The sequence below is a fragment of the Lontra canadensis genome, unplaced genomic scaffold (assembly GCF_010015895.1).
Source record: "Lontra canadensis isolate GAN:19392208 unplaced genomic scaffold, GSC_riverotter_1.0 scaffold68, whole genome shotgun sequence".
Taxonomy (NCBI): Eukaryota; Metazoa; Chordata; class Mammalia; order Carnivora; family Mustelidae; genus Lontra; species Lontra canadensis.
In genome coordinates this window covers 7,924,022-7,948,735 of record NW_022631062.1, presented here as the reverse complement: position 1 = coordinate 7,948,735, position 24,714 = coordinate 7,924,022, and the positions used below count along the sequence as shown (strand labels likewise).

Here is a 24,714-nt window from a genome sequence, read left to right as displayed (position 1 = left end):
GAGTGCAGCATCACGCCCAACCCCTAACCGGAACCACCAAGCTGTGCGGCTCTTGAATTTCTGAGTTCCAAAAAAACTATGAGATAATCAGTATTTTCAGCTTTAAGCAGTGTTTCAGAGGAATGTTTTAGGCAGTGACAGACAAATAACAAATTGTCCCAAGTGATCCCAGTGCCAAATACGATTCTAGTGGAAAATAAGACTATCTTCCCAAGGCCGTGTTTTCATCGTCCTTATGGTCTGTGTGGTGTGCATGCCTTGGAGTAAAAGTATTTCATTGATCATTCTGTCTTCTCTCCTGCGATGGTGATCTCACCGGGATTGGGGGTTGAATCTTATCTGTGTTTCTGTGTCTTGCATTATCTAGTCTGGTGATCTTCTCAAAATAAGGTGTGCATATATCATTATCCAAGGAATGAGTGAGGGAGTGAATGAGTGAAGCTCTATTCATGGTTTCTTCGTCTCTGAAGGCAAGGTAGCTGCATGTAGTCTGGAATTACAAGACCTTGTTTGAGACAGAATGTGCCCTTGGATCTCTGTAGTGGAAAACAATAGACTGCCTTCAAGTGATCTGAATTATGAGCCGAGCCTTTGGAAGCATGGGGGGATAAATAACATCCAGCATATCAATGAGTTTTTATGGAGGTTATTATTAATCTTTACATCCTGCACAGTGCACAGCACATGGTAGGGGCCCAATAAATAGGTTCTGGTTTGAACTGACCGGGAATCTGAAAACAAACACAATGTGTAAATCAGAAGCGCAAGACTCATGTCAAAACCAAACTACCAGACCCAGAGTTAGTGTTAAAGCCACCTTCCAAGTAGGAGGGACCGAAATAGCACTTGAGAGTCACAAGTTAAACAGGTCGTTTGTGGAAATGTAACGTGAAAAGACCCAAAGGCAACGGTTCTCAGAGTGTGACCCCTCCTGGACCAGTAGCGGCGAGTTCACGCGGGTGCCATCTTGGATCCACCAACTCAAACTCTGATGGTTGGAGCCCACAAGTCCTGCAGGGGGTGCAGATAGTCAAGTTTGAGAAACACTGCCCTAGAGGATGGGCTTCAAAAGCATGAGACTTAGGGTTCAGTGAGTTCTTTTGCTGACAATCTTCCCAACAGTATTATTCGAAGAACAGAAATGAAACGGGTGGGAACCTACTCTGAACCATGGATGCATGGGCACAGGATGGAGGCAAAACCAACAGTCCAGAAGCCAGCTCTGTCCCTCATTCACAACACAGGGGTCTTTTAGCACCCGCTCTGAATGCCACACTTTCAGGCTCCAAAATCTGTCTCCTCCCCAGCATTTCTTCAGGTTGTTTTAACCCCCTCTCTACTGGAAGGACTTAACTTCCCTTGGAAGACATCCCATGAACCCAACGTTGAAGGAACATCCCCTATGAGGAATCCCCATGTTCTCCCAGCCCCGCAAACATTCACTGAGCCACTCTTCTTAAGGTAATGATGTCACATGGTCTTAATGTCATCATTTCTGGACCACAGTGGACCACACGCACCCAGAGGGAGCCAACGTGCCTTCCTTCCCCCACAGAAACATCCAACACGCGCTCGTTGTTCAATGTATAAAATGTTCAGTAAAGTTTCAAAAGGATCTGACATTCACACCAATTGGGAGACAAAAGGCATGCCTCTGCCACCCTATGAACGTTGAAAAATCGTTCTCGCTCAACTGTTTATCATGCATGATTACACGTTGAAACTACGCTGGAGAAAACCCATGCAGGACTTGATCGTTCCTTAGAGCGAGACACAGAAGCAAGACAGAGGCAAAGATGTGACAAATCATACCCATGTCGTCTGTTTAATTTTAGCGCAGCGTAGGTTTTTCTCCCGTAAACGCTGCTCCGTGCTTGAATGGCCAGACTTGGGATCACCTTGACATGGTCCAGCACATCAGCACCCCGGACGTGTACCAGACGTCACCATTTCTAGCCGCACACCCCCTCTTCTCAACGCACACGCACCCCTACACCAGGTCACAATGAAGCTTATTCAGAAAACACACGGAGCGTGCGTATCACTAATCAGGGCTGAAAATGAGCGGCATTCAAGTCAAGAGTCTTAATTACAATGATCGCGGCTCTGGAATCATGCAGAATGAGCTGGAGAGGACCTGGGGATTGGTCCAACCCACTCGTTTCACAGTCGAGGAGTAGGAAACCCCAGCACGTCCCTGCAGAAGGCTGCAATTACAAAGGGGGACCGCCACCCTCACCCCCACAACCATGCCCAGAACATTTGGGTGCTGGGGTACGATGCAGAAGCATCATCTCTGAATCGCTGATGAAAAGAGGGGACTCGAGGACAGATGTCCCTCCCGTGCCAATGCCGGACGGCGTCAGAAAAGCCAGATGAGGTTAAGGAAAGAGCAAGGGGCTGGGCTGGGGGTCTGCCCTTCACCTGGCTCTACCCAGGCTGTTTCCCTTTGGGTTGGTCCTGCACACAACCCTGCATCTTGGCAGGGTTCCTGGGGCTGCAGGGACAAAGGACCACACGCTTGAGGTTTAATATATTCTCCCAGCAAATGCCAAAAATCAAGGTGTTGGCAGGACCCTGCTGCTCTGAATGATCCAAGTAGCCTGCCTTCTCCCTGTGGGTCTCAGTCTTCGCTTTGTCGTCCCAGAGTGGGTGCCTGTGTCTGCATATGCTGTGACCCCCTCTCAGACGCACCACTGTCATGGGACCAGGGCCCCCTTGCCTGACCTCTTTACGGCATCTGCAAAGAACCTTTTTCCAAATAAAATCACACTGGGACATGCCGGGCATCAGGACCACATCCTATCATTCTGGGGGGACACGATGCTACCCACCACGCTTGGCTTATTTGCAAAATGACCTGATTGGACTCATGGTGTTTGTCCTTGAATGTCCGCTGTTAAACCTGGAGACAAAGCGATGGGGAAAATTGCACGCTGTCTCTCTCTCTCTCTCTCACATACACACATGCAGATGCGGGAATTTGGAACTGGGGAACCAGAACATTTGGATGACGGGCTGGGTGGGTTTCCTTTCAACCAGGCGTGATATCACCCCATAGAAACGACCTCACTGCTTCTGCGTATGTGCAGGAGGTTGAGGAATGAGGTCAGGCTGGGTGCTGTCAGCGGAGTTCACATTCACACACCCGTCCGCTCAAATTGTCGGAGGGAGCGATTTGCATACATACTTCAAACCCCGTACAGAATAGTTGCCTAATCAATGGGTTTCCCCTCTTATACGTTTGCCAGAGCTGAGCTTACTTGCCTCTCTCCTTGTGCAACAAAAACTTATTTTAAATCTGTTCCATTGGTTAGCTTGAATATTTTAGTTTTTACTGTTTTTTAAAGATTTGTTCACCAGAGAGAGAAAGGGCCCCACAAGCACGGGTAGAGGTAGAGAGAGATGGAGAAGGAGACTCTGCATTGAGCCAGGAGCTCAATGACACGGTCGGTGCTTGATCCCAGGACCTGGACATCACGACCTGAGCTGAAGGCAGACCCCCAGCTATCTGAGCCCCCCAGGTGCCCCTAGTTTGAATATTTTAGCCACAGCATCAGAACTTCCAAAATAGGGCGCCTGGGTGGCTCAGTGGGTTAAGCCACTGCCTTCAGCTCGGGTCATGATCTCAGGGTCCTGGGATGGAGCCCCCCATCGGGCTCTCTGCTCAGCGGGGAGCCTGCTTCCTCCTCTCTCTCTGCCTGCCTCTCTGCCTACTTTTGATCTTGCTCTCTGTCAAATAAATAAATAAAATCTTAGGGAAAAAAAAGAATTTCAAAAATATAAGCAAAGTTTTAAAAATGGAGGCAAGGAAAAGGGTAGTCAGGACATTTATGAACGACGAAATGAAGGCCATGAAATGATACTCGTCGCGGCCAATATAAATGCTAAAATATGCACAGGAAAAGACCAGCACGACCTCCCCCACCCCACCCCACCCCACCCCACCCCCACAGACACCCAATGCAAGGTTACAGAATTAAATTGTTGGTAACAGCCGTGTTTCATTCAGACTTTCAGGAACCAGGGAAGGCGTGTCCGTCCAATGAGGCACATCACAGCACTGTCTTATGACAATCTGAATAGAAGTGACTGGTTTTACCCCGTTCTTTAATCCTAAGCGTGTAAAAGGTGGCTATTTCTTCCAGGAGTTAAGTAACCGCCACGCAAAGTCAGCTATTATGAAGTCCTTTGCGGCAAGCCTTGCGTCTGCGTTCGTTGGGGTTGCTGATCCTAATTCCAAACCTCGGAGACGCATAATACCCTCTCTTCAAAACACATTTTCCCAGATAAACCCATCTCGTCTTCACTTGCAGACTAGCAAAACTTCTTATTCGTTGGAGAATGTGATTTTCATCGACGGCATCCCAGCTCGCAAGATAGAACCCCGTTTTCAAAGAGTCTTACGTTTAATTTTCTGTTCGGCCCCCTGTTCGCGGTTTGCACCGACGTAAGTCCTGACACAGGGGTCCCGCTCACTCACCGATCTGCGGGCATCTCTGGAACGCGAAATCACTCTGCCCGTCAAACGCTCAGACACCGTCTTCCCCTCGACTGCGTTTCCCTTCGCAACGTGGCTCGGCCCGATTTCAGATAAGCTGGCTGTGCGGCGTTCTGCATTTTGCCCTGAAAGATGCTTATCGAGGATTCTTTATTCTTTTTATTTTCTCTAAAGCTCTCCCTTACATACATCACCTCCAAATTCCTTTTCGATAACGAGTTTCATAGTGACTATGCGGGGACATCTGCCTCATGCTCATGACGGCGGATACAATTCACGAAGTCGATTCTTGTTACGAGAACGCCACAAGGATCGTGTGGGTGCTGTCGCTCACTGACCTGTTTGCCCCCTCCCCTTGTTTTTCCGGTCATGCCCAGCACACCTACGGGGCCGCTAGGACCCCAAAGAGAATGAGAATGTGGCCGAGGCACACGTCATTTTATAACAGACTTCTTAACTGTAAGGGATTTTTAGCCCCCATGGGACTCCAGCAACATCTGGAGATGCTTCTGGTGGTCACGGCTGGGAAGAGATTGGCTCCTGGCAGTGTGAGGCCAGCAAAGCATCCTACAAGGCACAGGGCGGTCACCTGCATCAAAGAGTCACCTACCCCCAATATCAACAGTGCGAAGGGCAGTGAATCTTGTATGTAAGGGAGATATATTCCTATCACATATCTGAACCCATCCAATCATCTCTTTAATATTACCCACCACCTGTCACTTTGCAAACATCTCTGATGCATCCTTTTTGTAACCAATTGTGATGATCTTCTACTTCCTATCACTTAGGATCTGTAGTCTATGTTGTGGAAATTTGAATTTATTAAGGGCTCCGGCACAAGCGTACGTACACACACCAACAAAAGGGACACAACTGCTACCTCTAGCAAGAGCATTCCTTTGAAAGGTGGGTAGGACATTCCTTTTATTTTGTTTCCCAGGAGAAATACGTAGCATGTAGGGTTGTTCTCAAATGTGCAACCGTCCCTGTAAAAGCCTGTAGGTCACTATCCTACTGAAGGAGGAGGTCATGTTACCAGCAGGGAGTGGAATGGTAGTGGCCAGGAGCGGGGAAGGAGGGGGAGATGGGGAGATGCTGGTCAGAGGGTCCCAACTTCCAGGGGGAAGGTGAATAATTATGGAAATCTACTGCACGATATTGTGATGATAGTGAACACTAATGGATTAGATGCTTGAAAACTGTGGAAAGTAAATCTTAACTATGTCCACCAAAAAGGAAGGGTCAATGTGTGACCAGAGGGAGGTGTTTGCGAAAGCTATGGTGTTCATCACGTTACGTATAAATATATCCAACCAATGGGTACACGTTACAGTTATGCAATGTTATATGCCAATTATATCTCCATAAAGCTGTGGGGGAAAAGCATTGCAAAAAAGCAAAAGGGACCAGAAACTGTCTTTGTTAGTCTTCCTTTGGTCCCTAAGCTGTCTTGAGACGGGGCACCCTTATATTAGCATGGGAACAATGGCCATGTGTATGGTGGGCTTGGAAACCGGTGGCTTCAGTGTAGGAGACAGCATGGTGTTCCCTCGAATGTGAAAAACAAAATGAGCATATAACCTAGCCATTCTGTTTTGGGGAATATGTGCAAAAAAAATCCCTCAAGGGGGGCACCTGGGTGGCTCAGTGGGTTAAAGCCTCTGCCTTCTGCTCAGGACATGATCCCAGGGTCCTGGGATCCAGCCCCACCTCGGGCTCTCTGCTGAGGAGAGAGCTTCCCTTCCTCTCTCTCTGCCTGCTTCTCTGCCTACTTGTGATCTGTCTGTCAAATAAATAAATAAAATCTTTAAAAAAATATTTAAAGAAAAAAGAAAAGACAAGAATAGACTAGCTCAAAAGCTATATTCACCCCTGTGCTCATAGCAGCATTATTTACGAGATCCAAGACATGGAATCCACCTAAGTGTCCATCGATGGGAGAAGGCATGAAGAAGATGTGGTATATTTACACAACGGAATATACTATTCAGCCATTAAAAAAAAAAAAAATACACAGGAAGGAAATGCTACTTTTTTCATTTGCAACAATGTGGATGGAGCTGAAAGGTATTATGGTACGTGAAATAAGCAGGACAGGGAAAGACAAATAATGCATGACCTCACTTTGATGGGGAATCTAAAAAGAAAACAAAATAACCTGAACTCGTAGAAAAAAGGAATCAGAGGCACCTGGGTGGCTCAGTGGGTTAAGCCTCTGCCTTCCACTCAGGTCATGATCCCAGGGTCCTGGGATCGAGCCCCGCATCAGGCTCTCTGCTCAGCGGGGAGCCTGCTTCCCTCTCTCTCTGCCTGCCTCTCTGCCTGCTTGTGATCTCTGTCAAATAAATAAATAAAAATCTTTTAAAAAGGAAGAAATCAGACACGTGGTTACAAGAGGCAGGGCGGCAGGGAGAGGGAGAACTGGACGTAATTGGTCAAAGAACACAAACTCTCAGGGAAACAGTAAGTCGGTCCTGGGGACATAATACGGCGACACAGGGACCATGTTAACATTAGAATTAAGCTGTGTGATACGTAGAAAAGTTAGGGAAATAGAGCCCAGTTTTGGGAGAAGTGTGACAGTGCGATAATCGTTTCACAACAGATGCAAATCATACCAGCACGCTGCACCGCTTAAATGTATGCGGTGATTGGGAGGAATTACTTTTTCATAAAATGAGAAAAATAAGTAAAGTGGGGGCACACTTATATCAAGATTCAGAAAACTACCTGCCGAAAGACCCATCAGCGTAGGGACAATGGCCAACGCCGACCGTACTAGGTTAGGTTATTACTCTGTGGCTTTTGTGTTCACCAAGAGAATACAGCACGTGGGCTTCTACCAAAATGACCTAATCTGGTTGACTGAGTGGGCAAAGGGGAGAGAATTAGAGATGGGAAAAGGGGGGAAAATTGGAAGGTGTCTGTGTTGAATGATGGAACAAAGTCTATCTTCCATCCTCTTTCTCAGTGTGTGTTGTCAGCCTGGTGTATACGCTGGGAACAGAACACAGGAGATGCAGGGCAGCCACGGAGCTCCCCATACACACACACACACACACACACACACACACACACACACACCCCTGGCCATCTTCCTGCAGCTTTCCCCCGTGAGGGGAGCACAGCCTCGGGCCACGCGGGCTCCCCCTCCTAAGGAGTCGATAACGGAGACTGAAGATCCCGGAAAAGGGATCTTCATGTTCTTCTAAAAATTGTTCTTCTAAAAATGACCTGAGTACTATGTTTTGCTGATTTCCTAACCTACCTCCCTGTAGGTTATGCAGAAAGAACCCTTTCTTCAATGAGACTCGGCAATGAAGAGGAAAGGATGGAGGGTAGGCGTACAGATGGATGGAAATAAATTCAAAACGCAAACCAACGTATCGTCATGCGTAGCCCCGTGTGAGCTAGCAAGATCTTAAAATGTCAGTTTTTACTTTAATGGCTTGGAAGCTGATGAATATAGTTTGAGGTGTGATAAAGATATAATACAATGGCTATTTTTTTTAAAAAAGGGTCTTATACTTTATAGCAATATATTTTTTTAAAAAGGGTCTTATACTTTATAGCAATATATATATTTTTTTTTAAAAAGGGTCTTATACTTTATAGCAATATATTGACACATGTTTACATGAATCTCACGGGGCCATCATGAGAACCGGGCAATAGATGAGGTTAAATAGGAAAGACCAGACTATGCAATCCTTATTTCTCAAGCTACGTGATGGGTCCATGGGATTCATGACTCCTCAGGCTTGCAATCCTCAATAATAAAATATCCAGTCACATTTCAAGTGGCTAGAATAGGATTTTCGGTATTTTTTTGAGGATACGAATCAGTATACAAATCAAAACACTAGGCAGAAATACACACAACAGAATACACCAGGCCCCTATATCATAAAGGTAAAAAAATACAATAATGATAATGAGGAAGAAGATCTGTAATGATCCTGAAGTGGCTTTTGCTACCAAACTGTGGGACGTGTAAAGTTCAAAACGGCACAACAAACCATAACAGACTCTTAATCTCAGGAAACAAACTGAGGGTTGCTGGGGGGAGGGATGGGGTGACTGGGGGATGGGCACTGGGGAGGGTACGTGCTACAGGGAATGCTGTGAATTGTGTCTGATGATGAATTTGTTTGAGACTATAGCCCTGAAACAAGAAATATATGTTATTTTTTAAAAAAAGGAAGAAAAAGTTCAAAATGGCATAGATACAGACAGATACAATGTAAAGAAAGACGTGGATGGATATAGAAATATAGATATGGATACAATTTCGGTAGTACCAATGGAAACAGTATGATGTAGACAGAGTTAGAAACATGGTATCAAGTTGGTAGATCACAGACATACAATATATCGTCATGAGTCAAGACATCATATATCGATGAAATATGAATGCCGACGTAGACTCATGGACTTATAAACACTTACAGACGCTGTTGATTAAGATACGGAGAGACAACGCTCACTGATGTTTAAAAGATTCAGAAAATTATTTGCAGAAAGGATACAGGTGGTTTGGTGTTTAACCACTGGCTTTGGGAGGATAAGTGATACAGTTATCCACAACTTCTGTTTCCTATAATACTTCTCATTCCTTCCCTATAAGGAAAAACGCACTTTCAAAATCTCCTTCAGGGGCGCCTGGGTGGCTCAGTCTGTTGAGCGTCTGTCTTTGGCTCAGGTCGTGATCTCAGGGTCCTGGGATCGAGCCCTGCATCGGGCTCTCTGCTCAGTGGGGAGCCTGCTTCCCACCCCCCCCTCTCTGCCTGCCTCTCTGCTTCCTAGGATGTACTTTTATATCAAAACCCACATCACGGGTTGAGAGAACGAGGTTGCTTTTTAAAGCATGGATCACAGCCAACAGAAGCACGTGGCCACACAGCCAGAAGGACAAAATGTAAACTCCGTGGGTCAGCCCTGGAGGTCTCTGGGCAGTAGCACGTTCCTGCAATTTCATGCGTGTCTGTCGGAAAACGCTACCGGGGGTTGCGGGAAGGAACGGTGCCCACGTCACTCTGAAGCGTTGCTTCCTGCAGGAGAAGGTTGCAAGCTAATGCGAGGAAACCCTGTCAAAGATATTATGCACCTCCGTGGCTGGTCTACTGACGTTTTTGCAGGAAGGTGGTATTTCGGTGAGATGAACAGTCCGGGGACCAGTGAGGGGGCAGGCCGAGCTGACCAACACAATCGAAACTCTGAGTGCAACATCAAGGACCTATCAGGTGCCCCCCCCCCAGCTCCCAAGAACACCTCCCTCCATTTCCATCCAACCTAACTCTATGAGATGCTCTAGAACACAGTCTTGGCATTTGGGAGTCATCAAAATGCAAAGACTTCTTGGGGTCCGAACCACAGCAGCGAAATAATAGAAGGAACAAAAGGAGAAGCGGGAACAAAGTATTAGAAGATAGTGCCATGTGGTCCTCAAAGGTTGACCAAAATATCCACGTGTCCATAGAGACGTAAATGGTTGATGGTAGAATTAGGGGGATGCAGGAAATCCTCCTCCAAGAAGAAATGTCCGTCATTGAAGTGGGGAAGGCCATCACCCAAGCCATACAGCCGAATCCTTCGCGCTCCCCTCCTTGCATGGACTTTAAGTGACTTGCTTTGAAAGCACAGAGGATGCAAAGGTGAGGGGTCAGGACACTTCTCAGCGGAGGAACCCGGCAACACACTCCTACGTCAGCGGGGCAATGGGGGTCAACGTGAACCAGGAAAGTCACGCGCATGGTGCACACCCTTGACAGAGTGATAAAGACCATTCCTCTTTGCTCAACCTGCCCCCAACCCCAAACACACAAGACCTTCTAACGTCAGACAGACCCAAATGAGGGGACGTTGTACACGCACACCGCACAACGACGACAGTCATGAAAGACAAGGTCACCGAAAGCAAGAGCCCCAGATTATGGGACACATGAGGGAAGCATCTGCAAGGTGGCTCCCAGGAGGGGATCCCAGAACGGAAGGGAAGCCGTAGGTAAAAACGGGTGAAATGGCAGTAAAGTCTGGGGTCTGGTTATTGGTAATGGGCGGGTGCAGGCTCCTTGTTCGGGACGGACATCCCAAGGCGATACAGTGTGCTAACTTGGTACAGATACACAGGCACTCTGTAAACTCCTCTTATGGTGTTTTGTAAATCTAGAACTCCCTTAAAGCTTACTTCTAAAAATGAAAACAATTGCAATCATTGTTTGCAAAATTGTATTGCAAAATTGTATTTGCAATTTGCAAAATTGTTTGCAATTGTATTGCAAAAATGTCCTAAAGGGAAAAAAAGGGGGGGGGGTTTATTTTGTACAATGATTAACATGTAAGAATCAGCCCAGGGTTGGGAAGGGGGTTCTGCTAGCTTCCTAGCATGGAAACTCTCCTGGCACTGGAATTATCAGCTCCTGGTTTTATCAGGAATCAAAGCCCCTATGTATTCCAAGAATAGTAACAAAGTTCCAGTTATAAAATGTGTCTCACTGAAATAAGAAAGGACGCATTTCAATCGCTTTTTGCATTAAGGCATTAAGGCATCGTGGGGGAAATTGTGAGTGCGTGGGACAGAGGGAGTGTGTCCTCCCTGAAGCTCCCAGCTCTCCAGCTTAGGTCACAGTGCAGGGCACTGTCACGTACAAGTGACAGTGTCTAAGTCAGCGTTCTTTTTTTTTTTTTTTAAGATTTTATTTATTTATTTGACAGAGAGATCACAAGTAGGCAGAGAGGCAGGCGGGGGCAGGGGGGGATGCAGGCTCCCTGCTGAGCAGAGAGCCCAATGTGGGGCTCGATCCCAGGACCCTGAGATCATGACCTGAGCTGAAGGCAGAGGCTTTAACCCACTGAGCCACCCAGGCGCCTCTAAGTCAACCATTCTTAAAGCTGACGTCGGCTTCCCCTCTGATCTGGATGAATGTTGTCGACCTACAGATTTCCCTGCCTTCAAGAGTCTGTCTTTTGTTTGTTCATATGTTTTGGGGTTGTTTGGTTTTTTTGTTTGTTTGTTTGTTTGTTTTTGTGATTTCACATAGAAGTGAAATCATATGTTATTTGTCTTTCTGGGTTTGACTTACTTCACCGAGCATAATTTCCTAAAAAAAAAAAAAAAAAAAAAAAAAAAAGTCTCCAATCCAGAGAACTGCGGGTCTCCAGAGGGAGTGCTGTAGGGGGAGGGAGGAGGGATGGCAGAAACAGGTGAAGGGGATTCAGAGGGGCACCGTCTTGGTTATAAAAAGAAGTCACGAGGGAAAAAAAAAAAAAAAAGAAATTACCGGGATGAAACCTAGAGCCCAGGGAAAAGTGTCAATTACATTGGAAAAACGTGACAGAGGTCACTAAACTTCCCGCAGGGAGAGTCAGTAATAAACAGCATTTCGAATCAATATCATACCCCGGAAACTAAGATAACATTGTATGTTAATCATAGGACAACTTTGAGAAAAAAAGAAAAAAAGGTTTCCCCCAAGTCATCACCAGGGGAATCGACAGATCTCGTGCAAAGACAGGACACGCACAGACCAAGCCCTGTGGACTGGGGGTCCCGTTCTGCCTCTCCTCCCTCCCACCAGCTGAAGATCTTCCCTAGAGCCTTTCCGCAAAATCATTCACCTTGTGAAACTTCCGCAAAGAAAAAAGTAGGTTTCGGAACTGACCTCGTGTGCTTTGTGCTATGAATGTGTAGGCTGAGTCGGCAAACAGAAATGTATCAGACCCTGAAATTTCAGGCTCTTTACCTTCCTTTTGTGAAAGTGTTTTTTTGGTTTTTTTGGGTTTTTTTTTTCAGTACTGACCAGAAGCACCTGGGTGGCTGGGTCAGGGACGGTCTGCTTAAGCGTCTGCCTCCAGCTCAGGTCGTGATATTGGGGTCTTGGGATCGAGCCCCACTTTACGCTCGTGGCTCCAGGGGGAGTCTGCTTCTCCCCCAGCCACTCCCCTCCGCTCATGCTCTCTCCCCAGTAAACAAAATCTTTAAATAAAATATAATAAATAAGACCGACCAGCTGTGTGTCGTCGGGGAAAAATCACAGAAGCTCCGTGTGACTGGGTTTCTTTCCACGTAAATGAAGGAATACAAACGTTTGTGCGGTTTCTTACGAGTCCTCACAACATGTGATTCTGAATTATTGCCTAATATCATCATGAATAGCCCAACAGACTCTAGGCTGTATGTGATAGAAGCAATTTAATCATCATTGAAGCAGATTTTTGTATTCCCCAATGGAAGGTCGATAAAAACCTGTACTCTTCTAGAATCCTTGCACCTTGCCGTCCAGACCCTACAAAAATTATAATACGTAAAACTGAAATAGCCACAAAGCTTACATAGTGTCGACGTGAACGCTGTCCTGGTTTCGAGAGAGGCCGGTGCGTCCTGCGAGGCAGGTCGGGGAGCGGAGGAGGAGGAGGGGAGGAAGGAGGGGAAGCAGCTGGGTCCCGTTTGTGAGCTGCCCAGGTGAGGACCCGGGAGCAGCCAGCGCCAGGACGAGCCCCATGCACCACCCACCACAGAGGGGCTGCCAACACCATTAGGGACATATGCGGTTTACGGGGTCCTTCCTCGAAGGGGAAGTTGCCAACCGGCACAGTTGAAGAGAAACCAGAGGGAGCCAAGACCATGGACGGCACGGCCACTGACATGTTTCAACACCTGACGACCCAGGGATGCCCGGGGAGGTGACATAAAACGTCCCAGGGCTCCATGCCTCACTCTGGGAATGTCATGAGGCCCCCGCAAGTGGGCAGGCTGGGCTGTGTTTTGTCTGAAAGAAGCAGCATATTTGCGGGGGCAGGGAGAGGTAGATTATGCTCAAATATAGTATTGCAACTGCTTCCCCTTCTAAGTTACATTATTTTTTAAGATTTTATTTATTTATTTGACAGACAGAGATCACGAGTAGGCAGAGGGGTGAGGGGGGGAGCAGGCTCCCCGCTGAGCAGGGAGTCCCAGGCGGGGCTCGATCCCAGCACCCTGGGATCATGACCTGAGCCGAAGGTAGAGGCTTAACCCACTGAGCCACCCAGGTGCTCCATAAGTTACATCTGCCAGACAGAAAAGGTCCAGGAAGCTCTTGGAAAGATTTAGCAACAAAGTTGTAACAATCCAACTTTGTCAATGTAACCAACATGTTGCAGGTTTTACTGAGCCTGTTACAGTATTACAGGATGCTGGTACTTTTTGTCTTTTTACAAATCAGGGGATTTGTAAAATGCCTGGGGGGCTCAGCGGCTTAAGCATCTGCTTCAGCTCAGGTCATGATCTCGGGGTCCTGGGATCGAGCCCCGCATCAGGCTCCCTGCTCAGTGGGCAGTCAGCTTCTCCCTCCACTCCTCCCCCTGCTCGTGCTCTCTCTCAAATGAATAAATGATTTTAAAAAATCTTCAGAACCCGCTCGCTCCAGCAGCACATACACTAAAAATCTTCAGAAAAACAGGTTTCCCAATAAAAAATAAATCATACACTTAAGTAAATATATGAGTATTTATAGAATTTATTGCTTATATAGAGACATAAATTATATATACTGATGTATATTTATGAATTTACATATGTATGCTGATATTTATATATTTATATATGACATAAAATATACATAAGATTAAGAAAATGGAAAAAGTCTATAAATAAGATATATAAATATATAAAATGTCAGCATACACATAGGTTTCATATGCATATGTATGCATGATATATATATGTTATATATGTAAAACCAACATAAAATGCTATATATTTATATATAACATATATAAATATATATATAAGGAAATGATCCAATTTCATTTTTCTGCATGTGGCTGTCCAATTTTCCCAACACCATTTATTGAAGAGGCTGTCTTTTTTCCATTGGACATTCTTTCTTGCTTTGTCGAAGATTAGTTGGCCATAGAGTTGAGGGTCTATTTCTGGTGCAAAAATAAGTTTTTCACTTATTTATTGGAGAGAGAGAGCGCGTCGAAGAAGGGAGGGAGAGGAGCAGAGGGAGAAGGAGAAGCAGAGTCCCTGATGAGTAGAGGGCTCGATCCCAGGACCCCGAGACCATGACCCCAGCCGAACGCAGACGCTTCCCCAACTGAGCCACCCAGGCACCCCTGAACATTTAACGATTACTTAATTTCCATGTAACTCAGACTTTCCTCCGGGGTGGACGTCACCCTTCCCCTCGGACAGAACTATTTTCTCCCGCGACACCTGCTGGGGTCCGTTTCAGCTGCTTTCCCTGAAGTCTGGGCTAAGAGACCAAGTGAGCACAAAGAAAGATGCTGACCATAGGGGGCATTTTTTGGTGTTTGCTTTGTTTTTGGTTTTTTTTTTTTAATGTTTGTTTTGTTTCTGCAAATGTCTACTTTTCACTGATTCTAGTTCTCTAACAGCATGAATTCCAAATCATTCTCTGTGGTAGGATCCTAAGGGTACCAGCTCTTTGCACAGAATGAGCTCATAGGTGAGTGGTTTTATATATATACATATATATGTCCCCCTGGTGTCCCTTAGGCCAGGCAGCCTTCTTTTCCCCCAAGGCTCCAGGTCGCCTCCCTACCCCGTTTGGTAAATCTTCACCTGTCTGTCCGCCTCTAGGACTTTGTCCTGTTCAAGCAGGTAAAATGTCACAGTGTTACCATCGTCATCTGAAAACTAGAAAACTGAACCTGACTGCTAACATCGAAGCTCGATGGCCCTGGCGATTTTGCCTTGAACTACTCATTGGCATTGAATTAAGCCATTATCTGTTTAATTTATTTATTTATTTATTTATTTAAGCCATTAATTAAGTCAGATTGACCAGCACTGAATTAAGGTTTTGTTTTCCTTAACAGGGAACATAGGACAGGAGAGATGAAACCCATGAAAACATTCACACACACACACACACACACACAGCACACACACGAAGGGAGATTCTGATATAAAACTTTTTTGTTCCTAATCATAAGACTGTCATTCATGTTTTACTGTTTCTACCCACCCCACAGTTTTGTTTTTTTTTTAATATCTATGCTAGAGGGGCAAAAATGGCATTGTTGTACAGATTGTCATGTGGATAATAAACAAAAAATAAACAATGTGGTCTTCTTTATATGGCTACTTCTTAGCCCTCAACAGATATTGAATAAATAAACATAATGGGGAGGAAAAAAGAACATCCAGTTGATTCCTGCAGATTACCCTGGCAAGGGAACCACTCTCCAGGAATCTCACACTCTCAGTTCCTCTCGCTGCTCTGTCGGTAAAATATTGGGGCACCTGGGTGGCTCAGTGGGTTAAGCCTCTGCCTTCAGCTCAGGTCATGATCTCAGGGTCCTGGGATCAAGCCCCGCATCGGGCTCTCTGCTCGGTGAGGAGCCTGTTTCTCCCTCTCTCTCTACCTGCTTGTGATCTCCGTCTGCCAAATGAATGAATAAAATCTTTATATATATATAAATATATACATATTTATTTATATTTATATAGAATATATATTATTTATTATATAAATATATATATACTTAAAATACAAGGATTCTCAGCACAGTTCCATGATGATTGTTATGTAATTTGGGTAACACTCATTACAAAGAATGTCGAATTATCTGTCGCGTCCCTGACTCCATTCGTGGGAGGCTGCTGGAGTCCGTAATTGGCCTGTCTGCAGGGTAACATGCAAGAGTCGGGTAGGACAGGCAAGGTTCTCCAAACTTGGTCGAGTTGGGATCCTCCTCAGGAGAGAGTATCGGATTTGGAGCTCTTCCCATCCGTTGGTAGCATTTTTGCATGATTTTTGAGAGAATCGCCACCAGAAATAAATAAATAAATAAATAATAATAATAATAATAATAATAATAAACCTCTCTCCAGGACGTCATGTACAAGGATCTCCAGCTCGGCCATCCGAGTGGCATGGTCTATTGAGGTTGGTGCGCGAAGCTAAAAGATCACATGTCATGGATAAAAGAGAGTCTACTCATGGGGGCACCTGGGTGGCTCAGTGGTTTAAAGCTTCTGCGTTCAACTCAGGTCATGATCTCAGGGTCCTGGGATCGAGCCCCACATCGAGCTCTCTGCTCGGTGGGTAGCCTGCTTCCTCCTCTCTCTCTGTCTGCCTCTCTGCCTACTTGTGATCTCCATCTGTCCAATAAATAAATAAAATCTTGGAAAAAAAAAAGAGAGAGAGAGAGAGATTCTACCAAGGTGGCTGAGTATGAGACAACTATCTGTGATTTTTTTCAATCTCTGAGGCTCAGGAACAGTGGGATTCCAGGCGCTGGTCACGCTTTGGGACGGCTGACCAAGCTCACTATCACCTCACGTGGATTTCCATAAGGACCCCCAGGAAACAGCTGGGATGGGTGAGAACATGTCCACCACTGAGGGCTCACACAACCAGCACACCCAAAAGCATCTCAGGGGCGCGCCCTTCTTGACGGAGTCAAAGTCATCAGCTTTATGCCTGTATTTACTCACAGGTTTGCCGAAACGAAAACCAGTGTTTTACAAATACGAGGTTTGACAGCTTTGAGAAAGAAAACCAGCCACACACATATGGCATGTGAAGATTTCTTTCAGATCATCGTGGGAGCTCTTTGCGGTTGTGATTTGCTACCCTCTCCTGACGATGGGATCTCTGCATCTTATCTAGTTACGTCTGTGATTCCTTCAGCCTGGTAAGGAGCAAGAAGACCTCATCCCTCCCCAAAACCGGGAGACAGCTCAGAAGCAAAGGGAGGGCAGAGAGAGAAGGGGAGAAACCATGCTACACACCCAAAACAGGAGGGGTGACACAATGCATGAGCCAAAGACCTTAACAATGTTCTTATGAACACATCTGAGAGTTCTGGCATATTCCAAACCCATCTCTTTACTACCAACCCTGAACTTCTGCCCCAGTCTGCAACTGGCACGTAGTACACGTTCCACCAAAGAGCTCCAGGAAAGAGGGGAGGAGCAAACCCAAAGACCAGAGTTCTAGTGCAGAAAGAAGCTAGTTTCCAGAAAAACACAGAAATACCTTAGTCATGCAATTTCTTTCCTGCCAGGGCCAAGGAGCTCCCCTCCTGAGTGTACCATATTGGTTTTTCATGTTGAGCAAAGCCACCAAGAGAATGAGTCAACAGAACCCTTCACACGGTAGACAGAGGGCTACACAGACGGAGAGCCGTGGCCACCATGGCCCTTGGGCTCATGGTCATCCTTGTGTCGCCATGCCTGCCTGACTGCCACATACCGTCAGATGGTCTCCATCCTTTTTGTATGGTGTGCTTTTTTTTTTTTTTTTTTTTTTTTTTTGGAGTATCGTTGACACACAATTAGTTTCAGGTGGTCACAGTGTTTTTGGAGAAGAGCACAAGTTGCGTATCCACCCAGGCAGGAAAGATCCATGGGTAGCCACATGGTCCCACAGACAGAAGAGGTCCCAAGCGGTTCACAAAAGCACACGAAATGTGAATTCATTACATTTCCGTGAGTACTACAATATGCTTGCCATCACGTGTGGGTAACAGATTTTCCAAGTTGTAGTTTCTGTGCACTGTTCTACGTCGATACTGGAGACCAGCGTGGAAATGCACTCGCCACATACAATACTTTCTTCTGGAAAATGCAGGACTATCTATCTCCCTAGTTCTACCAAAGTACTCTATGTGTATGGTACTTTTGATGTTTAATGCTTACAGTATTTTTGATACAGTAATTTATTCTGTAGGCTGTATATTTACAAAAAAAAGTATACAATACATAATTGTGTGTATATATGTATCTAAGTGAATTCATTCATCGAGATATCTAAAAGCTAAAACAGAGATGTATAAAAGCTTTCCAATGAATTGCGAAATATACCAAGTTTAAATGATGAAAGCTTTCTCCATCAATTACCTAAATTGCATGGAAAAACAAGTTTATAAATGGATAACACACAAGTACAATTAGGAGTGCGTATAAATGTAATCTTATACACTAGTAATTGTATACGTATTTACATGGAATTTGGCTAGCTATATAATGCAAGGTTTCTAGATATAGTTCGCGAATAACATTATTTTATGCAACAAACAGCTCATAGTTGGGGCACCTGGGGGGCTCAGTGGGTTAAGCATCTGCCTTCAGCTCAGGTCATGATCTCAGGGTCCTGGGATGGAGCCCCACATGCCATCAAGCTCCCTGCTCAGTGGGGAGTCTGCTTCCTTCTCCCTCTCTGCCTCTGTCTTTCAAATAAATAAGTCTTTAAAAAAACAAAGAAAGGAAAATAGGTCTTGGTTACATTTGTGTATCTGGGCATCCGTGTGTAGGTAAACACACACGTTTCAATCATTACCACATTCCTTTAGCCCTCAAGGGCATTTCTGACTTAGAAAAGCAGGGGAGAAACCCTCCCCAGGGTTTCTGAGAACAACATGCATTCCGTGTTGCAGACCAGCCAAGGAATGCAACCCCCGTCCCTGCCCCAGCTCTGAACCAAGCCTTGGTGATGCTGAAATGCGAAGCAAGGAAAGTGACACCGAGCGCAAATCCCATCAGGGCGATGGGAACAGAGCAAGAGACCTTTGCCACACTTTGCAAAAAGGAGCCTCAGCCTTCTCAGTGCGGTTTCCAGTCAGTGCCACTCAGGGTCAGTAACCGTGGTTCTTTGTTTAAAGGGTCCAAAACCCGAGCAAGGAATGCGACTTCAAACTCACCACGTCGTTTGTTTTTATGGTCCAAAGAGAGCAGGCCAAGGTCCACGCTTCAAAGAGGGGACACTTTGCAAAATTTGCAACATTTGTATCCTTTGCTCTTCCAGGCCGGGGACACAATGGGGACAGGGGAAGGGGCACGATGGGGGAGAGGGGACAGGATGGCACAACCAACAGAAACAAAAAAGGCAATGGAGCCTAGAGGAGCCTAGAGGAGCAGCTAATGCTGGCAGGTGTGTAACTTACTCAAATTCCAAGATTCATAGAGGGGAATGGTGCTTGCCAGGGGATTGGGGAGACCGAGAAAGGGGCTTTAGGAATCAATGGGCGTAATCTCTTAGCTAAGCCAGATAAGCAAATTCGAGACCTGAGCAACACAACCTCCTACCCAGTGTTAGCAAAAGGGTGCCCTTCGCTGGAAAGTTTGCTAAGAGGTCAGACCTCAGCTCCCGTGTTCTTACCCCAATAACATAAAATCCAAACATGCACCTGGGATGATAACTTCCAGGCCCAGACAACTCATCATGCCATGAGGAATTGGCCTTTTGAAACCAGAAGTCTCAGCACCATGAACAGGCAGAACCAAGAAGGTCCCATTGTCATCCCAAAATAGCACTCGGTTACTGTAGCAAATCACTATTTATAGAACATTCATCTTAAAGAAAGTCACCCAAACAAAACCCTGGATTGTTTCCACACATTTCCACACACCTGTGAAAGCACAAGCCATTGCATTACCACTACCCCGAATAAAGATCTGTCTCCTGGAGACTGATTCTGACAAGGTTTAAGGCTTCATGCTTCCTCATTTTCTCCCTAAATGATGCAAAGATGACGCTTTCTCTGCTCGGGAATCAGTTCACTACAGCTTCATCTTACTGTATAGGTTATGTTCGTTGGGGTTTGGTTTGTTTCCCTGAAGGTATCACTTCTGGGAGGAAGGGAGGGTTGGGCGAGATACAAGGACTATTCTGGAAACTGGCCAGTTTGCACGGGCACACGTAGAGCTCAGGCAGGCACACACCTGAGCAGGGAACGCAACACTCAGTGTCTGGAGTTTGAAGGGAGCCCTGGATGGACGGCTGTGCCCCTGGGGCAACCTTCCATTGTTGTGATTTTAAGAGCCTTTTACCTTTGTTGAGTCGTAACTACTGCAGAGAGAATAGCTTGGCCTACAGGTCTGTGCAAAGGCAGGCCACGGCGAAATGGCAAACCCGTAGGCCTTGATTTCTACGCCCTGCTCATTTCTGCTCCTCCGTCCTCCCCGAGAAAAAGGAGGGCTGCCCATCCTGCCACTCGCAAAGCAAAGAACAGCGAAGGCTTTGAAAGGCCCCACGTAGGTTGTTTAGAGAAAAATGAAAAAACTGGAAAACATTCATGGGGGGAATGGCCCATGAATGGGCAAACGCCATCCATGACATCGGGAACTGGTAGCTGACGAGTTTAAAAAATTCGTTGTTACCACACAGAAGGCACAGTCTGTCTTCAGATCATTATTACTATTTAACGTAATTAAGTAGAACATGACGTCTGTTCTCAAAAAAAAAAAAAAAAATTATGCAACTTGTTTAATCTAACCCCTGAATGTATTTTTCTCATTGGGGAACATAACATCTATTGTTACCGTGGAAAACATCATAGAAAGAAACACAGTGTTTATATACTGCCCCCCCCCAAAAAAAAGGAAAAGAAAAAAAAAAAAGTGTTCCTTACAGTTAAAATCAGCATACTGAAATCGGCGCTCCCCATGTTTGGGATTTAAGTAAACTTTAGCCAGAAAAGCCTATCTGCCGGGTGAGAATTTAGGGACGTCAAATATGTTTATCTTGAAACGTCATTGGAGTAAGATACATTCCATCAACAAGTTGCCGTCCGCGTCGTCCTCGGCCACAGACGCCGTGTTTCCAATACGGAGCTCTACTTCAAACCACAGACTCTTAAACAGAAGCCAGATTCCCATGCACTTGAATGTTTACTTTTGTAAAAACCATCTCCAGGCTTTTTTTTTTTTTTTTCCTCCTCCCTGTGGTCAGGGCATAAGAGGGACCATATTCTAAAGAGTTCTGAAAAAGACCCTTGCACATTCTGAAAGCAACGTAACAGGCTTAGCCAGTAAGCACGCTATCCCTTGTGCCGAGACCAGAAGCTTTCCACAAATTACTACAAAGGAACCCAAATGAAAAGGCCAAGTTCAGAAATAAAGAGAGAAACCCCCATATACTTATCATTAGTCTACACATTCCATGCCAAAAAAAAAAAAAAAAAAAAGAACTTGCCACAATCCTCAAGTTCATTCATTTGCAAATTTAGCAACAGCTCGGTACCTGCCACATCCACCTCCTGGGGCAATCAGTTACGTATCAAGTATCTTTTCTATTCTTAGATTTGCTCAAAATCGGCTGGACTGCAGCATTTAAGACCAAACGTACATTCAGCAATATTTGTAGAAGAAAAAAAAAAAAAATGATACACAGGAAAGCAACCATTCCTTTACCCCAGAAAAACATGTCAAAACACCTTAAAGCTGGCATCAGATCACAGCTATTATTATGAAAATACAATTATCATTCAGTTCCTGCTCCAAATCCTCCCAGGTTCCCCAAAGAACACAAGTCTCTCATTTGAATTCAGTGATTTAAACTGATGAAGTAATTTTCCACTTGCTACAACTGGTCCTCATCATTTTCTTCCACGCCAAGATGATACTCTTGAAAACTGCCATAGCTACAAATTTATGCCATACATTTAAGCCATATATATATATGGCCATATATATATATAGCATTTCCTTGGATAACACAATTCTGGAAGTCTAATCTGAAAAAAAAAAAAAAAAAAAGATACATAGTTGCAGAGCCTTCCTACCCCCTGGTGAAATTCTTATGTTCCCGATATGGGGACAAAAACAAATACAAAATCTAGATTTTTTTTTTTTTCTTTCTGGAAATAAGGGATGGATGCAAGCATGTGCTATTAACGGCTTCTCTTGTGTTCCGTGCACACAGGGAAACCTATCCTGAGATTTTTTTTCACGCTTCCTGTTAACCTCTTCCCACAGACAACTCAAGGCACGTAATACTTCTGCACTCTCTCCCCACCCCTTCCCCACCGCCCCCACAAAAGTGCAGATTTCGGTGCAATGTGCTCATTTCTCTGCGTTCTGCCACCCTCTAGGAAGCCGGTGAGCGTGTCCCTTCCCACCGTGGAGCCGTGTGAGCGGCTGAGGTGGCTTTGTTCTGACGGGAAGTCGGATCTGTTTCTCTCCTGGACCTTGAATTTCTGGCTGCAGGACGCACCTCCCCACTCGGGCTTCAGCTGGCCCCTGTGTGTTGCCTGCGGAACGCCCACACAGGCTGCAAATTCTGCATCAGGATAACTAGGTCTCCCTAAACTTTTTCTTGCCTTCTTTTACCCCATTTTTTTTTTTTCCTCCTTTTCTGCGTCCCTGAAATCCTGCTAAATGCTGACTCTGGGCATGGCCCTCGCTCGCCCCACCTCTCACTAGAAGGCAGTTAAGGCAACGCGCCCTTGATGCCGAAGCCATAGATCCCTTCTCAAAGCATAGGATGTGAGCACATAAAACCGTCCCCCCTTTCCAACTGACCAACTGGGGGGGGGCCCAAATCACAAGCAGATTCCATACTACCACCTTGTGGATTCTGCTCGCAAGGACAGCACCTGCTAGGTTTAATAACCCCCACCCAGCAGTCCTCACCCCACATTTCTTAAGTTGGGTCCAAAAGCGAGAGTGGGATCCGCGGTGCCCTCGCGCCCCACACTCGCCAGCGCGCTCGGGTTCGGGCGCTCCGCGCACTCCCCGCGCCTGGTCCGGACTGCGGCCGGGACCCTCCGCAGGGGCCATCCCCCCCCCCACCAGCTCCCCTCCCCCCGGGCCCCCAACGCGGCCGCCGGCGCCCCCTCCCCAGCCCCGCGGCTCCGACAATACACAGACGCACACCTGCCGGTCGGTTGAGCACAAGGAGTCCGAGCGAAGACAAGCCGCAGCCAAAAAAAAATGCATAAAATAAAGGGAGCGAGGCTTTGCTGGGGCAGGGCGGGGGGACGTAGAGGCCGGGCCCCGCGCCCTCCCGGCCGGACGCGCGCTCCCAGGTGGTCCCGTGGGCCCGGGGTGCGGGGCTCCGGGCGCCCCCGCCCCCGCCCCGGGAAGAAAGGGCGCTGTGTCTGGCGGCGAGCAGGCGCCGGAGTGGTGCGCCCGGGCCCAGGGCTGCGCGCCGCACGGGGCCACGATCCCGGCGCGCGGACCCCGAGGCCGGCCCGCGAGACCCGCGCCCTGCACTCCGAGCCCGCGCGCCCTCTCCGGGCCGAGGGAGCCCGGTCAGGGTGGGGGGCGCGCGCGGGGAGACGGGGGGCGTCCGGCAGGCAGATGGGCGAGCGCGCCCAGGGAGGCGGCGGGCGTCCGGGAGAGCGGGCGGGGGAGGGGACAGCCGAGGGGTCGGCCGCGCGGCCAGGGAGCAGGGCCCTGCCCCCACCACCGCCAGCCCGCGGTCCCCCGCCCCGCCCCGCCCCGCCCCGGCGCAGGGTCTGCAGCCCCGCGACACGGCGCCCCTTCCCACCCCCGCCCGCACGTCCGCAGGTCGGGCCACGCGGGTGCGGGCGCAGGCGGAGGGGCGCCGCCGCGGCCTGGGGGAGGGGGCGGGACTCAAGTTCGCCGGCTGCCTCCGGGGTCGCGCAGCCCCGCGCCCACTCCCCGTTGTGCCCCCGCCCCCGCCTCCGGCAGCCCGGAGCCGGATCTTCGCGACCCGCTCTGCCCACTGGAGTGGGAGGGGGGCCAGGCCGAGCCGCGCGGGATTGGGGTGGGGGGGCAGAAATCGGCCGCGGAAGCCTGGGTTGGGGGGCAGGAGGGAATTTGCAGCGCGGGACGGCGGAGAGCTTGGGATGGGGGTTTCTGCTAGGTTCCCCGAGGCCAAGGTGGGGGGGGGTCCACATACAGGAACCGACTCCTACCTCCAGACCCCTACCTCCAGCGCAGGCCAGGGGACCGGCCGGCCGTGCGCCCCGCGAGCTCTGCTCCCGGGAGCCGGTTTCTCTGTGAGCAGCGACTTGGGGTCGGCATTCCCCGGAGACCCAGCTAGGGCGTCGGGCGCCCGTTCCCGCAGCGACCAACTTTTGTGGTCCTGCAGACACGCAGGCGGCGCGGGGATGCTGCTCGCCAGGCAGCTGCGTGCCCCCCGAAAAGGTCCAGGCCAGACCCAAAGGCTCCCGAAGCTGCAAAACACCGCCGCCACCACCCCCCCCTTCCGCCGCCGGCCTCCCCCCTACTCACACGCACGGGAAAAGGGGGGCCTGGAGCCCGCTCCCCGGCTTTGCAGAACCCGCTCGAAGCTACCGTCATTTGGTTTCTACCCGGGGTCTCCGGCGCGCCCGGGTCGCTCCCCAGCAAAGCCCAGCCAGGTCCTAATCAATCACGTGCGTTATTTCGTGTATCACATCAGCCGTCATCTTCTACGAGGCCGGCAGAGGATGGAGGGGAAAAAAAAAAAAAAATCGCTTAATGCAACCCTGGCCAAGCCTGTTTTCCTTTTTTCCCCTCTGGTTAA

The 24,714-nt window shown here is 47.7% G+C and overlaps 1 long non-coding RNA gene across 2 annotated transcripts in view; it reads right to left on the bottom strand.

Moving 5' to 3' along the window:
- LOC116880819 overlaps positions 1–24,714 on the bottom strand; it is a 70,747-nt gene that overhangs the window by 45,822 nt on the left and 211 nt on the right. Inside the window, exon 1 of one of the 2 annotated variants that reach the window (XR_004385287.1) lies at positions 24,447–24,669. The exons of the other annotated variant lie outside the window; for it this stretch is intronic. This is a non-coding gene — a long non-coding RNA (uncharacterized LOC116880819). Of the gene's footprint in view, positions 1–24,446; positions 24,670–24,714 lie in introns of those variants that run through there. 2 annotated transcript variants of the gene reach the window in all.